This window comes from Chenopodium quinoa, unplaced genomic scaffold, assembly GCF_001683475.1.
Source record: "Chenopodium quinoa cultivar QQ74 unplaced genomic scaffold, ASM168347v1, whole genome shotgun sequence".
Taxonomy (NCBI): Eukaryota; Viridiplantae; Streptophyta; class Magnoliopsida; order Caryophyllales; family Amaranthaceae; genus Chenopodium; species Chenopodium quinoa.
This window is the reverse complement of record NW_018744502.1, coordinates 3,004,013-3,018,094: the sequence shown is the minus strand read 5'-3', so window position 1 is coordinate 3,018,094 and position 14,082 is coordinate 3,004,013. Positions and strand designations below refer to the sequence as shown.

The 14,082-nt window shown below is 37.0% G+C and overlaps 1 long non-coding RNA gene across 1 annotated transcript; it reads right to left on the bottom strand.

Moving 5' to 3' along the window:
- Positions 1-1,891: 1,891 nt before the first annotated feature.
- Positions 1,892-3,084, bottom strand: LOC110698189. Its single transcript, XR_002506679.1, has 2 exons — positions 2,895-3,084; positions 1,892-2,080 (listed from the first exon to the last, which is right to left on the bottom strand). It is a non-coding gene; the product is annotated as an uncharacterized LOC110698189 (long non-coding RNA).
- Positions 3,085-14,082: the final 10,998 nt, after the last annotated feature.

Below are 14,082 nucleotides of genomic sequence, written 5' to 3'. Positions count from 1 at the left end.
GAATTCATTCTTAGCTTAGTTGAGAGTTTCTCTCTCTAGATTAGGATTAGTTTTAGGAGTAGTTTAAGAGAGAGAAAGTGAGGGATTTCAGTGGTGATTTGAGAGATTGAAGATGCAAGGGTGACAATTGTATTAAAGATCTTCTTAATTATCAATGAGCATTTCTTACTCTATCACATCTTATTCTTTTCTTTAATTTCATGTTTGTTTGGTTTAGTTTTGTTACTTGATTCTTAATTAGATTAGTTGTTGTTCATGTTGATTGATTCTTGATTTCATTTACATGTTTGTTTGATTTGATGATGATTGTTAGATAGTAGTTGCTTGCTAGGGTTTGGGTAAAGTTTGTATGATTGATTGATGCTGAATAATTTGGGAATTATGTTGATTAATTGTTGAGATTAAATTGATTAATGGAAGTTTGCATGTACTTAGTTTGATTAGGCCTTGAGAACTATGCTAGATTGCATTGTAGGTCCTAATAACATGACCACTCAATTTAGGATTTACAATTGTTGATTGGTTTGAATTGTGATTCTCCTAGTTTGTCATTCATAGTACAGACCTAGCTTGACGATTAGGCGATAGCTCTTTGATTCCAATTGATAGCTCTTGCCATTAGTCTTCACAACCATTGATTGGCTTAACCTTCCCAAGTTGTTGCAATTGTCATGATTACATGTTGATCCCCATTCCCTAGTGTTTCATTTGTTTAAGTCTTTGTTTTGGTAGTTGATTAGTATTGGTTACTCTATTCTTCACCTTCGACTTAGACTTGGCTTAGGCGCATATTAGAAATACTTGAGCATAACCGTTCCTAGTGGTTCGACCCTTGATTACCTCTATACTTGTATTTAGGTTTGTTAAGTGATTATAAAGTTTGTTTGGCTCTAGGGAGGATTAGTCAACAACCTAGGTTTCCCTACGTTAGTGTCATGGTATAATGTGTAGGCACATGCTCAAGGTGTATGATTTGCATGATCAAGTTTATGTTCCAGACAAATATATCCTTCGTAGGTGGAGGAAGGACATTCCAAGGAAACGCACAAGGGTGAAGGTTGCTTATCACGACCCTACAAAGACCGAGGTCGTGTGCAGGTATGATAGGCTAATGGTTGCTTCTGATCCAATCAACTCCAAGACGTCTATGCACAAGGAGACTATGGCTCTAGTGATTCAGGCCTTGCAACATCTGGAACTCCAAGTAGATGAGAAGATTGCCATGATTGAGAAGAGAAAGATGGAAGCAGAGCACGACTCCAAATTTGGGACGCTGACAGGACGGGCTAAGAAGCATGGAGGAAGTAAAGAATGTACCTCCCTTTCATCAGTCACCCAAAAGCGCAAGCTTATTCTTCCTCTACAAACAGATAATGAATACAATGGGACTTGTGACAATGTTTAGTCTGGTATAGGGTCAACAACCAATGTATTGGACCCTCCCAATCCCCCGAAGAAAGCACATAGGACGTCTGACCTCCGCCTTCGTTCTTTTACAGAGTTAAGTCGCAAAGAACAGGCGGTAAAAGACAGAAAGGCTGAGCATGAGAGGGACAAACTGGAAAAATAAAAAGCTGCTGAGAAAAAGAGCACTAGACGAAAAAGCTAATTTGGCACCGGTTCAAACCCCCCCTAAGGCACCGGTTTTGAACCGTTGGGGATTTGAGGGGTGCCAAATCCCCAAAAATTTTGCACCGGTTCAAAACCGGTGCCAACTAAAGCAATTAGCACCGGTTAACTGGTGCTAACTACACACTTTGGCACCAGTTAACCGGTGCGAAATGTTAATGCGCGCTGTTTTTTTTTAATTTAAACTTCAATTGGCACCGGTTAACCGGTGCCAAATACGCCTTGAAACAGCAAAAAAAAAAAAAATTATTTCAGCATAAAATTTATTCATCAATCCAATTTATACATTCAATCCAAAACTTGAAATCGAACAAGCTAAGGCTATATTCATCAAATAAATTGTTTTTTTTTACAGTTTATTAAAAAAAGCAGAAAAATTGCTGAAAAATAAATTACAATCCAAAACCCAGAAACTTCGAACATCAACTCAGCAAATTCACGTCCTTCAAATCTGCATCAATTGAAACAATAAAATCAGATAAATTCAACAAAAATCGAACAAATAAACCCACACAATCGAACAAAAATCGAACAAATAAACCCCAAAAAAATCGAAAATCAATAGAACAAATTAACCCAAAAAATCGAACAAAAATCGATCAAAAAAACCCCTTAAAAACGAGCGATTAACCCAGATAAATTCAACAAAAAAAACCAAAAATAAACCCCAAAAAAATCGAAAATAAATCGAACAAATAACCCCAAAAAATCGAACAACGCACTAAGATTCAACCCAGATAAATTCAACCAAAAAACAAAATATAAATAGAACAAATAAACCCAAACAAATTGAAATACAATCGAACAATTAAACCCAAAAAATCGAACACAAATCGATCAATTAAACCCCATTAAAAACGAACGATTAACCCAGACAAATTCAACCAAAAAAACAAAAAATAAATAGAGCAAATAAACCCCAAAAAATTGAAAATAAATCGAAGAAATAAACCCAAAAAAAACGAACAAAAATCGATCAAATAAACCCCTTAAAAACGAACGATTATCCCAGATAAATTCAACCAAAAAAATAAAAAATAAATAGAACAAATAAACCCCAAACAAATCGAAAAAAAATCGACAAATAAACCCAAAAAATCGAACAAAAATCGATCAAATAAACCCCTTAAAAACGAACGATTTTGCACAAAAACACCCTCACAGATTCAACCCACAAAACCCATAAACCTAGAATCGTGAAAAACCCAGAAATCGGGAAAAACCCAGCCAAAATTGTGAAAAACCCAAAACCCAGAAACCCTAACCTCAAATTTGACGGCAGCGGCTTGGTTGTTGTGTTGGCTGTTGTGCTTGGTTGGAGAGAGAAGAACAGAGATGAGAGATGAGATCAGAGATAAGGAATTGAAGGAGAGAGGCATGCATGCATTCAGAGATAAGGAAATTTCAGAGAGCTAAGAGAGAGAGAGAATGAAAAATAAATTGAAGAAGAAATGAAGGAGTTAAAACCCAGAAACTCGGCATATATAGCTTTGTTTTAAACTCGTTTTATTTTTTATTTTTATTTTTTTTAAAATAATCAGTTGGCACCGGTTAACCGGTGCGAACTCTATTCTTTTTTTAATCAGTTGGCATCGGTTAACCGGTGCGAACTTTATTCTTTTTTTTTTAAAAAAAAAAAAAACAGTTGGCACCGGTTTGAACCGGTGATAATTAGCGTAATTGGCACTGGTTCAAGTAAGAACCGGTGCCAACTCTGAAATTTTAACTCGCGCTCGTTTTAGTTGGCACCGGTTTTCATGAACCGGTGCTATAGGGGGGTGCCTATTTAGTTTTTTCTACTAGTGAAGGCTTGAGGCAGAGTAAAGGAGGATTGAGGCAAAGCAACGAAGGTTTGAGGCAGAGCAAAGGAGGTTGGAGATTCAGCATGCGGCGACGGCTAAAAGAGCTGAGAAGGAGAAGGCTTTGCAATAGAGGAAAGAAGCTCGTGAATGGGCAGCGTTGGAGAAAAAATTTGAAAAAGAGCGTCTTACATTCCCGTCCACCACCAGCCCTAACCACCTCCAACCCAGACCACCCCACCACCCAAACCTACCACTAACCCAGACCACCCCACCACCCAAACCCACCTCTAACCCAGACCACGCCATTTCCAGCACATTTTCTGCAATTCATCGAAATTTCAACTAAATTAAATTAAACTCAGGAAATTAAAAACGAAAAGATAATAGAGAAGAAGCAAATCAACTACCATGAATAGATCTGAAAACCTCTCTTTTTTTCACAATAGGCATAATTTCATTAACCGATTTCTTCATTCTCCGGCAACACCACCCACTCTACGACAACCCCCCACCACGCAATCATCAACACCGATCATTACTAATAAGCTAAGAATCTCAGCAATTTGATTAATTGAAGAAATTGTGGCCTCAAATTGAAATAATTGAGCAAAGGGTTATCGATTTAAGCTAAAATTGGAGCTTGTGGCTCTGGATTGTGGGATAGCGGCGTTGCTCAGTAGCGCGGCAGTGTGGTGCTGCTCGGTGCAGAGTGGTGCGACGGTGGCTGGTTGATTTGGTGCGATTATTGGTGTGGGGCTGCCGGCCGATTGTTTCTGTTGGTGTGCGGCAGTCCGGTGGTGGTTGTTACCGGCTGCTATGGCCAAACAGGGGTGAGATGGGGCTGCTGTGGTCAATGTTGTGGGATGGTGATTTGAGGTTTAGTTGGTGGTAGTGGAAGATGCGACTAGCGATGTTGGCGGCTACTGTTGGTGGTAGGGAGGAGGGTGAAAGAGATGAAGAGCAGAGATGAAGAGGGTGAATGGGTGATGGGTAGACTAGGAGATGAGTAAATGGGTGGGTAAAATTAGGTTAATGATTTTAGATTAGACAAAAAAGTTATTGTGATTAAAATGAGATAAGGGTAACATTAAGAAAATCTGAATTTTTAAGTATGGGTAAAATAGTAATTTTCAGGGTTTTTGTTTACCCAAAATGGAAATAAAATAGAAAGTTGCACATAATTGTGAGCGGACTAAAATGGCAAAAGTTGCAATTAAAAAAAACCGGAGGGAGTATATGTAAAGGATAGTTTTTTCAAAAGATTCTAGAGTGTCAGCCACATAAGAAAATAGTAGATTTTAGCCAATGAAAAAGATATTCTCAATTTCTTTTAGAATTACATGATTCAATTACCACATAAACAAAAATAATGAATTATATTTAAGAGCTTTTTCTTGAAAAAAGTAATCAAGTCCCACATAAGTATAAAAAACAGATAATTTGAGAAATTACATTAAATAATAAAAATAAATAAAAAAAAGGATTAATACAGTTTTTGAATCCCAACTTTCACCAATTTAATTTCATTAATCCCAACTTTGGATTATTCCTTAATAATCCCAACTTTAAGGTGGCCTATCTTTCTTCATACTCAAACCGATCAACAAAAGTCAATGACCTAATTTTCTAAGTCACTTGACACGTGTCAAGCTGTAAGTGGTCCAAAAAATAAAAGAAATTAAAGAACAAATCAATTAACAAAAAAACGAAAAAAAAATATCAAAACCAGCCACCACCAGCCCACAACCACTGGCGGTGGCCCCTTCCTCCACAGCCAACCCCGAACCACTGCCTCCCAATCCCCAACCCCCAAAACCTCCCCAGAAACCGTACTAAACTCGCGAAACCGGCCCCCTCTACCTCCCCTCACCCCCCCTAAACCAGCATAGCCATACCCTTGCGCCGAAACCGCCACCCATAAAGCCCGAAACCACCTATAACCAAAGCCCACATCCCTGAAACCATCCCCATCCCCTCCCCTCCCCCCACCCCTAAAACCACCTGTAAACACTCGAAATCACCTCCCCCACCCCCAAAATCACCTAAAAACACAGTCCGCTCCCTTTCTCTCTCCTCTAATTGCCGGATAACGCAATCAACGGGAGTGACGAGAGGGTTTCCGGTGCAAGGAGGGTTTTCGGCAGTTCGGAAAAGTGGGGTTGGGGGATCATAGAGGGTAACGGGTGTAGGTCTTGGCGGTTGAGGAAGTGCGGCCACCAGCATTGGGTGGCTGGTGGTCTTTGGTTTTTTTTCTTTTTTTTCCTCTTGTTTTTTAATTTAAATTAAATTTTTTTATATTTTTGAACCAATTAGAGTGCAACACGTGTCATATAATTTGTTTTAAAAAAAATTGACCCTTTCTTCAGGTAACCAGTAAACCGGATTGAAAAAAGAAAACGCAGGTGAAAGTTGGGATTATTGCAGAATAATTAAAAGTTCGGATTATTCAAAATAAATCGGCCAAAGTTGGGATTATAAAAGTGTATTAATCCAAAAACAGATTGTTTTTAAGGATTTTATATACTTAAATATTAGACAAATGAAAATCATTAATAAAATATTAATAATTAAATTATCTTTTGTTATTAAAGTTGTTATCTAATAAAAAAATATTAAAAATTTCACAAGAATTTGATAACATACTTTTATCAATTTACAAATAACTTAAAATATAAAATATTATTTTTTCAATAGAGATTTTATTGGAAAATATATGTATAAATTACCATAGTGATTAAGAGATTACAATAAATTATACAAAATATTATATAAAAAAGCGCGCATCAGTAGGGTTTCTTCTGGTTCTAAATTAATTATATGTTTTGTCTTCTAATTTCTAGATTGTATGGCTTGTACTATTGTATTCAATCTATAAATGAAATTGACAGAAACTAAATTTTGTATACTTATGTGTGATAGCACTTATAAGATAGCTTAATTATCTTATAGCTTTATTAACTGTAGAATATTCTTTTTACAAAATGATTTAATTTTTTAAAAAATTTTAACTATTTTTCATACAACCCCCTTTTTTCTTTTTTTAAAAAATTAAAACAGATTGATCAGGGCACGCTTGTTGATATACAACTTTAAACATTAATATCTTTTATTATGTATTAGTATAAAATATAAAATGTTGATATTAATTATAAAAATATATATTTTTTTGTAAAGCCGAAACTATAAAAATATACATTGTCATGCAATATGTTGTAATGTACAAACAATCACGGAAAATAACAACCTGAGACATTGCTTGGGATACACTAGTTTATTTATTTATTTTTATTAAAAATCGTTCCTAAAAACGGATATTTGCCACATGTACTCTTTTATTACACTGCATCATGCTACATCATCATGCACTCAATAATCCATATATCGACATTAACTATAAAAGCATAGAGGGAGGATTCAATTCCTAACTGTATTGAATGAAGACCACATTTCTTGCCATCTTAGCTAGCAATTACGTACTTATGCTCTATCCACACACACCAAATATATATTTTAGCCTTGTTACCTCACTTCTCTCTCCTTTGTTTGTAGGCATATGGGCTTTTTTTTCACAATAAAAAATGAGTGGAGAATTTTCTCACCTATTTTCAAAACTCTGTCTTTCCCTTTTCTTTCCTATTTTGAGAAGTGAGCCAAATCATTAAGTGAATTTTTTTTATTTCACAGTACTTGGTCAAGGAACAATGGAAAATTAGTACAGCTTGGTTCGCTACTACAACCACCTCTTAGACCTAAGAGACGTTCAAAGAAAACTCCACCATCTCCACATCAACTATCACTTTCGAATTACTTTTAATTTATTATGGCCACTACAAAAGATATTGAGAACATTCAAAAGTCCATTGATCCACATCACAACCATGATGCAAGGCCTTTCCACGAAGGTCAAGGCCATGGAAGAAAACAATGTGTCTGTTGAATCAGTCCAGAAAAATTGAGAGAGAAGGTGAGCAAGATAACGAAAGAAGTAACCTAAGTAGAACAAGCATCCATTACATTAACTGTGAAGGAGAAGCTTCTTAAAGAGTTCTCCACTTCTGACATACCAAAGTTCAAGCCTACTGACAACCCATTGTTCTATTTGAAGGCTTTCTCTGCAACCATGGCTCTCAAAGGGATAGAGGTGGCACTCTTCCCTACATTGTTTCCTCTCTTTTTAGAGCATGCTTGCCAACAATGGTTCTATTTTCTAGATGCCAAGTATACTGCAACTGGGGAGGATGTCACTGAAAGTTTCATGAATCGTTACAAATGCAATATTCAAACCAAGACTTCCAAACGTGATCTTGCTATCCTTAAGCAGGAAGAAAACGAAGGGTTCACTACCTATCTGAGTAGGTGGAGAGAAACAGCTGCGCAAATGTTTGATCCACCAAAGGATAAGGAGATTGTTCGTCTCTCTATCCAAAATTTGACTCACAAGTATAGGAAACATCTCAAATTCCTGCCATTGAACACTTTCAAAGATGTATACGATATTGGCATTAATATTGAAGACGAGCTAATAAAGACTGCTGGTAGTAGTAACAATAATAACACTTGGAAAAACAAGAAGAATGACCTTACTTCTTCTTCGTCTTCTAAGCCCGAAAATACTACCAACAATGTAAGTTAGTACGATCTCAATGAAGTGCTAGCTCTTGATGCTCCCCTTCCTAAGAAAAGATTAACTTACACTCCTTTGGGAATGACTTATATATGATGCCGCCTTTGATCGCCTTTACGGTCAAGGCTTAATTACACCCATTGGACCTTTCCCTAAGCCAAAACCTGAAGGAAGGAGTGTCAAATGGAACCCTAATGCTCACTGCAAGTTCCACCAAGGAAGGGGTCACTCTACTGAACAGTGCTAGAATCTGAAGGATGCTATTCAAGATCTAGTTGATGCCAATAAACTTCCTGTCCCTCCACGCAGCAAGAAGTAATGAAGACAAAGCGCACGATGAGTACTTTGTGCAAGATTTCATGATTTCTTTCTTTTTTTTCATTTCCATTTCCCCTATCATGTCTAGCATAGTTTCGTTTTTTTTTTCTTTCTTTCTAAGACCTTATGTGTATTATCCACCTTTTCTTTCCATTAATAAAATGAGTAATTTTCCTTATATCTCGATCATGTCATTTCACATTTAGTAAAAGAAAAATTTTTCAATCACCAAACCAAACACAAGGTGTACCAATGATTTAAGGCACCTTTGCAATACCATGAATTATTCAAACACATATTCTATTCTTTCATTAACCATTTTGAGCCTCGTCTAACGATCGGCCTTTATTTATTCAACTCACATACACCAAACCTTGGGATGGGAAGATGTGTAATTTGTGTAACATTCAAAAGCAAGTTCAAAAGAAAAAGCAAAAAAATAAAAATAAAACGATGGCTAAGGGTAAGTGTTCCAATGTCTTTGATATGAACATGTCTTAAATTGCATCTCTCATCGAGTGCTTGGTACCGTGCCTGAAAAACATGAATGCTAAGAGAGTGATGGACCGCATGATCTGGGATTGTCCACATCGATTCAAAAAAATGAAAAAGAAAAAAAATGTGAAAAATAGAACTTGCAAAATTCAACTTTCAAATACACAATTACAGATCTTGGGGGCTTATCAGCTTCTTTAATTATCAGCTTAACCAAGTTACAACCCTCAAAATAACTCTTTGAGGTGTACATACACTTGTGCAAAGTTCGGCTAGAGCTATGTTCGGCCTGATTCCTAACAGATATGTAGGCAACCTCACATGGAGGTGCGGCCATATTCATATCTATGCAGATTGCACCAAAGGATTTCCAATGCTTATCCTAATCCATCTAGAGCTAGACCTAAGCAACATTCATCAAGATTCGTTTTTCATACACTGTATATGATGTTTAGCTTCCTGAACTAAGTAACACACATCGACAATAAACTATAATTATACTGTGCCTAGCCTCCTAAGTGCATTCATTGATTGTACCACATGATGTAACTATCCTTAGCCTCCTGGCCTAAGAATATGCATCATGCAAAACGAGCGATTCAATTCAACAAGAAGAAAATCCATGCGATTCAGCTCACTTCGCTTTATCATACTCCACGAGGACGCTCAAGACTTCTTCCCATTTTTCATCATTTTTCTTTTGGGAAGTTCAAAAACTTTTCTAAATTTGTTTTTCTTTTGGGGAAGTTCAAAAACTTTTTCCAAACCTTCATTTTTCACGTCTTTCTTTTTTAGGAGAAAGTCGGTACCTTCCACTCATGACAAAAAATGACGGATTTTTTTTGCATGTGTCTGCAAGCACACACTCAATTTATACATACACACACAATCACGTCATACACATGTCAAGTCAAGCTTGGTCGAGTCAGTTGGTTCAGTCTTAAGTCAATCACCGTCCATACGAGTCCTTTGGCAAATTCCATTTTACAGGTCTCAAGTACAACCTTTGTTTGGGGACAATCGAACAACCATTTTATCAACCTTTGTTCGGGGACAATCGAACAACCATTTTATCAACCTTTATTCGAGGACAATTGAACAATCATATTATCAGCATCTGTTCGAGGGCAATCGAACAATCATTTTATCAGCCTCCCCAAGGGCAATCGAACAATCAATTTATTAGCCTCTGTTCGGGGACAATCGAGCAATCATATCATCAGCCTCTGTTTGGGGACAATTGAGCAATCATATCAACAACCTATGTTCAGGGACAATCGAACAATGTCATACCCTCTTCTCCACCAATACTATACAGCCATATGCACATGGCTTGAAGGTACCGAGCAACACCAATACAGTCAGATATACATGACTTGAAGATGCCCCCCCATTGACATTTCATCATCACCATCAACGCCGATACAGTCAGATGCACATGACTTAAAGGTGCTATTATCATCATCCACAGCTTCTGTTTGGAGATAATTGAACATCCCCTCTCTTTGGAGACATCGAAGGCATATTTATCAACACTCGGTGATCATCCCGAGGCACGGACGGTTACTCACATTGCAAGCTTCTCGAGGCGCGAAGGCTTCTAATCTGTCATCATCAAACACGTTTTCTTGAGGCGGGGAAAATGGTCTATTGTTGCATACTTCTCAAGGCCCAGAGGTTTGCAATTATGTCCTAAGGCGCGGACACCCTTCTAGTGTTATTCCCGAGGCGCGAAATTTCACTTGGGAGCTGCTCGAGGCGTAGGAGTTCACGATAGGATTCCCGAGGCGCGGAAGACTATCCTTCATCAATCTTCCCGAGGCGCGGAAGATCATTATTCAGTAGACTACTCGAGGCGCAAGAGTCTACGACATGTTTCCTGAGGCGCGGAACCTTGTCACCTTTTATTCAGTGAATCGCTCAAGGCGCAGTGGTTCACGATAGGGTTCCTAAGATGCGGAAGACTATCATTCAACATTCAGTAGATTGCTCGAGGCGTAGGAATCTAAGACATGTTTTCCGAGGCGCGAAGACTTGTCATCCCTTTCATCTGGTGGATCGCTCGAGGTGCAGTGATTCACGATAAGATTCTCGAGGCGCAAAAACTATCATTCAACATCCGGTAGATTTCTCGAGGCGTATGAAGCTACCAAATGTATTTTCTGATGATGCACTAGTGTCAGATACGCATTCTATTCCTTTACTCTTTTATCTGTAAAACTACCCCTTTTCTGCAGGTATCGGCGTATACAGAGTGATTTAGGATCGCAGAACGTCTTAAATCATTCTCCGTCCCTATCGACTACTTTGACTATCGTTTTTGAAACTTACGTTTCTACAAACTCGGTCAAAGTGGGGGCTTCGGTAGACATCTAAAAAAGTCTCCCCAAAACCAAACCCGATGATGAACAACCTTTCACCGCCACTATTGGTCAGGTCGAATATTTAATCTCGGGAGTGCTTACATCCATAATTAATCAAACACAGTTTGCAAAACAGTCCACATTTTCAGTCCAAGTATTTAGTCAAGCATTATTTAATCCCTCATTTTAGCCCAAACCATTTTAATCCATTTCATTTCGTTTATTAATTGAAGCCTATTAATAAATAATAAAACCCTAAATGTGAAAATGAGTTCGGAATAGCTGAAACGCTGCGTTATTATCCCGTGTTTTTTTAAAACAAGATAAAAACGAATTTTAAGGAATTTTCATAAAACAAACGCGCGCCCACGACAATTTTTGGTGCACCACGACAATTTTTGTCGTGCCACGACAATTCTCTTTGCTCGGTTTTATCTTTTTACGTAGTTTGACTTTCAAAATGATAAATTTTACTGCTGCACTACGATACAACTACCGTGCCACGACAGAAATGCCATACCACGGCAGACTATACCGTGGCACGACAGATATGCCGTGCCATGACGCTTTATTCTTCTACGGCGCCTCATTTTTACCCCTCACATTTTCTCTATAAATACGAGGCTAATTTCACAGTTTTGGGGCACCAAAACGCATTCTCATCTCTCTCTCTCACATTCTAATCCTTAAACCTATTCTCCTAATTACACCATTCCTTCCTTAAGCACTCCAAGGAGTCCGTACAATACCCGAAGTTCCGTATGTACTTAAACCAAGGCGTGAAAGGTAGAACCGATTCAGGGTTTGGAACAAATCAACTCTACTTTAATTTAAGTTAATTTTAATTTCATTTAAGTTACTAACGTTTTATTCATGGTGTTGCAATTTAAAGAAGCACGGAACATGAGTAATTAATTTAATTACTTACTTTGTTTATATTACTAGTATCATGTTAGGGTTTATTATTATATATTTGATGATTTGACTAACGATATTATGGCTAAATGGCATCCACTATTAATGTTGATTCTATTACATTTATTGATCACCATATTGCATGTTAAAGGGAATATGTAATAGCAAATAACGCCTAATAAGATAATTTGGACGACCAGTTTAGCTAGGTTCCTTTATAATCTTGTTGTTTAATCAAGTGATCACTGATATTTTAGAATTATCTGTTGCATTAATATTCAACCAATTTAGCCTAATTTAGTTAAGAGCAAATTGAATCTTTGTTTGTATGCCTTTGAGATCGCAGGAAATACTTTTCACTATAAGAATCGAGTAGAGGCCAATACGGGCGAATGTGACTCCATAACTCACTTCGTACCATCATCCCCGATCCTCCTTTCATGGTTCCGAACCATATGGAGTTAGTAATCTCATGATTTATGAATGGGATGTAATCTTCACGGGTCCATCGTTGTTGCTTATCGTTGTCCCTTTATCCTGGTTGCCTTATAATGATCCGTAAACGGTTTACAAGTTCCTTAAAAACTTGTTGGCGACTCCTCACTTTATTTGGCCCTAATCGTTGTCCCTAATGGTATATGTCAATTCCCACTTTCTATGATTGCCAAGCATATTCACGACATGCTTAAGTAGGCGCACTTCGAACAACGCCTACACTAGGGCCTAATTGAAATTGCTCTATATTTCTCGTAGCTTTGCAAATATTCAATCTATTTAGGGCAAACAAATTACCAATTACTTTTTTTAACACCTTTACAATCTTCAATTCTTAGTGTTGTCAACAATAATGGTGAAAAAATCTTTGAAAAATGTAATAATGGAGTGTAAAAATGGAGTATGTATCTTTCTCTCTCTATGATAGTGAAGAATTTGGTAAAGTATGTGAACTTGCCAACTCAACCATTGACATGTAATCCATGTGGCAAGGAGCAGTTACACTGTTTACTATTCCGTTCTTGATTTTCCTCCTGTTTTCCAAAATTTTGGATTTGCCCGCCAAAATCAAGGTGTTATGTTCTTTATATTTGCGTCACAGTTATGCAAATATACTTCCTTGACAAAGATAGCTGTAAAAGTTAGTGTCACAACTAATTTGACATAAATAAAAATGTAAAGTATATATATATATATATATATATATATATATATATATATATATATATATATATATATATATATATATATATATATATATATATATATATATATAGTTGGACTGATAAGTGAATTAGTGGGCTTGGTGTAAGGATGAGACAGATCTTTTATAATGGACATCTTCTCTTAAACTAGGGCCCACAATTAAAGGATCACCACATAATATAAAATGGTACTGGTTGTTCACTTGTTCTACTATTGCAAAAGGCTGCTTTATCACCCACACCTTTTCCAAGAAAAGAGTTGCAAATCCCACAATAAACCACGAATCTCACATTAAAGCCCAACACTAAATGCATAGCCCAAGCAAGCGAGCAACTCCTTCATCAGCCCATATCCCTAACTCCCTTGCAAGTCTTTCTCTTCATTCTCCGTAGTTCCTTACAAAGATGTCAATTTGAGTTAGGTACATACAGATTGAGTCTAGTTGCATCGCAGATCGCGCCATATTAGATTTGAGTCATATTAAGTTATAGTGCATATACAAATCAAATTCTAGATCGCATTGGGTTGGGTTATTTCAGGAAGGCCCCGACGAGCAATTTCATGGCCTAAGTGAAAGGAGTTAGTTTATTACACTTGTTAATTAAAAATCATAGCCCCTACACCATTCTATTTGACCATCTAAAAATAATGATTATTCTTTTTTATCTTTTTCCATTTTAAGGTACATGATCAGTCATTTTTAATTAATTTTTACATTATTTGTGCCCACTTCACT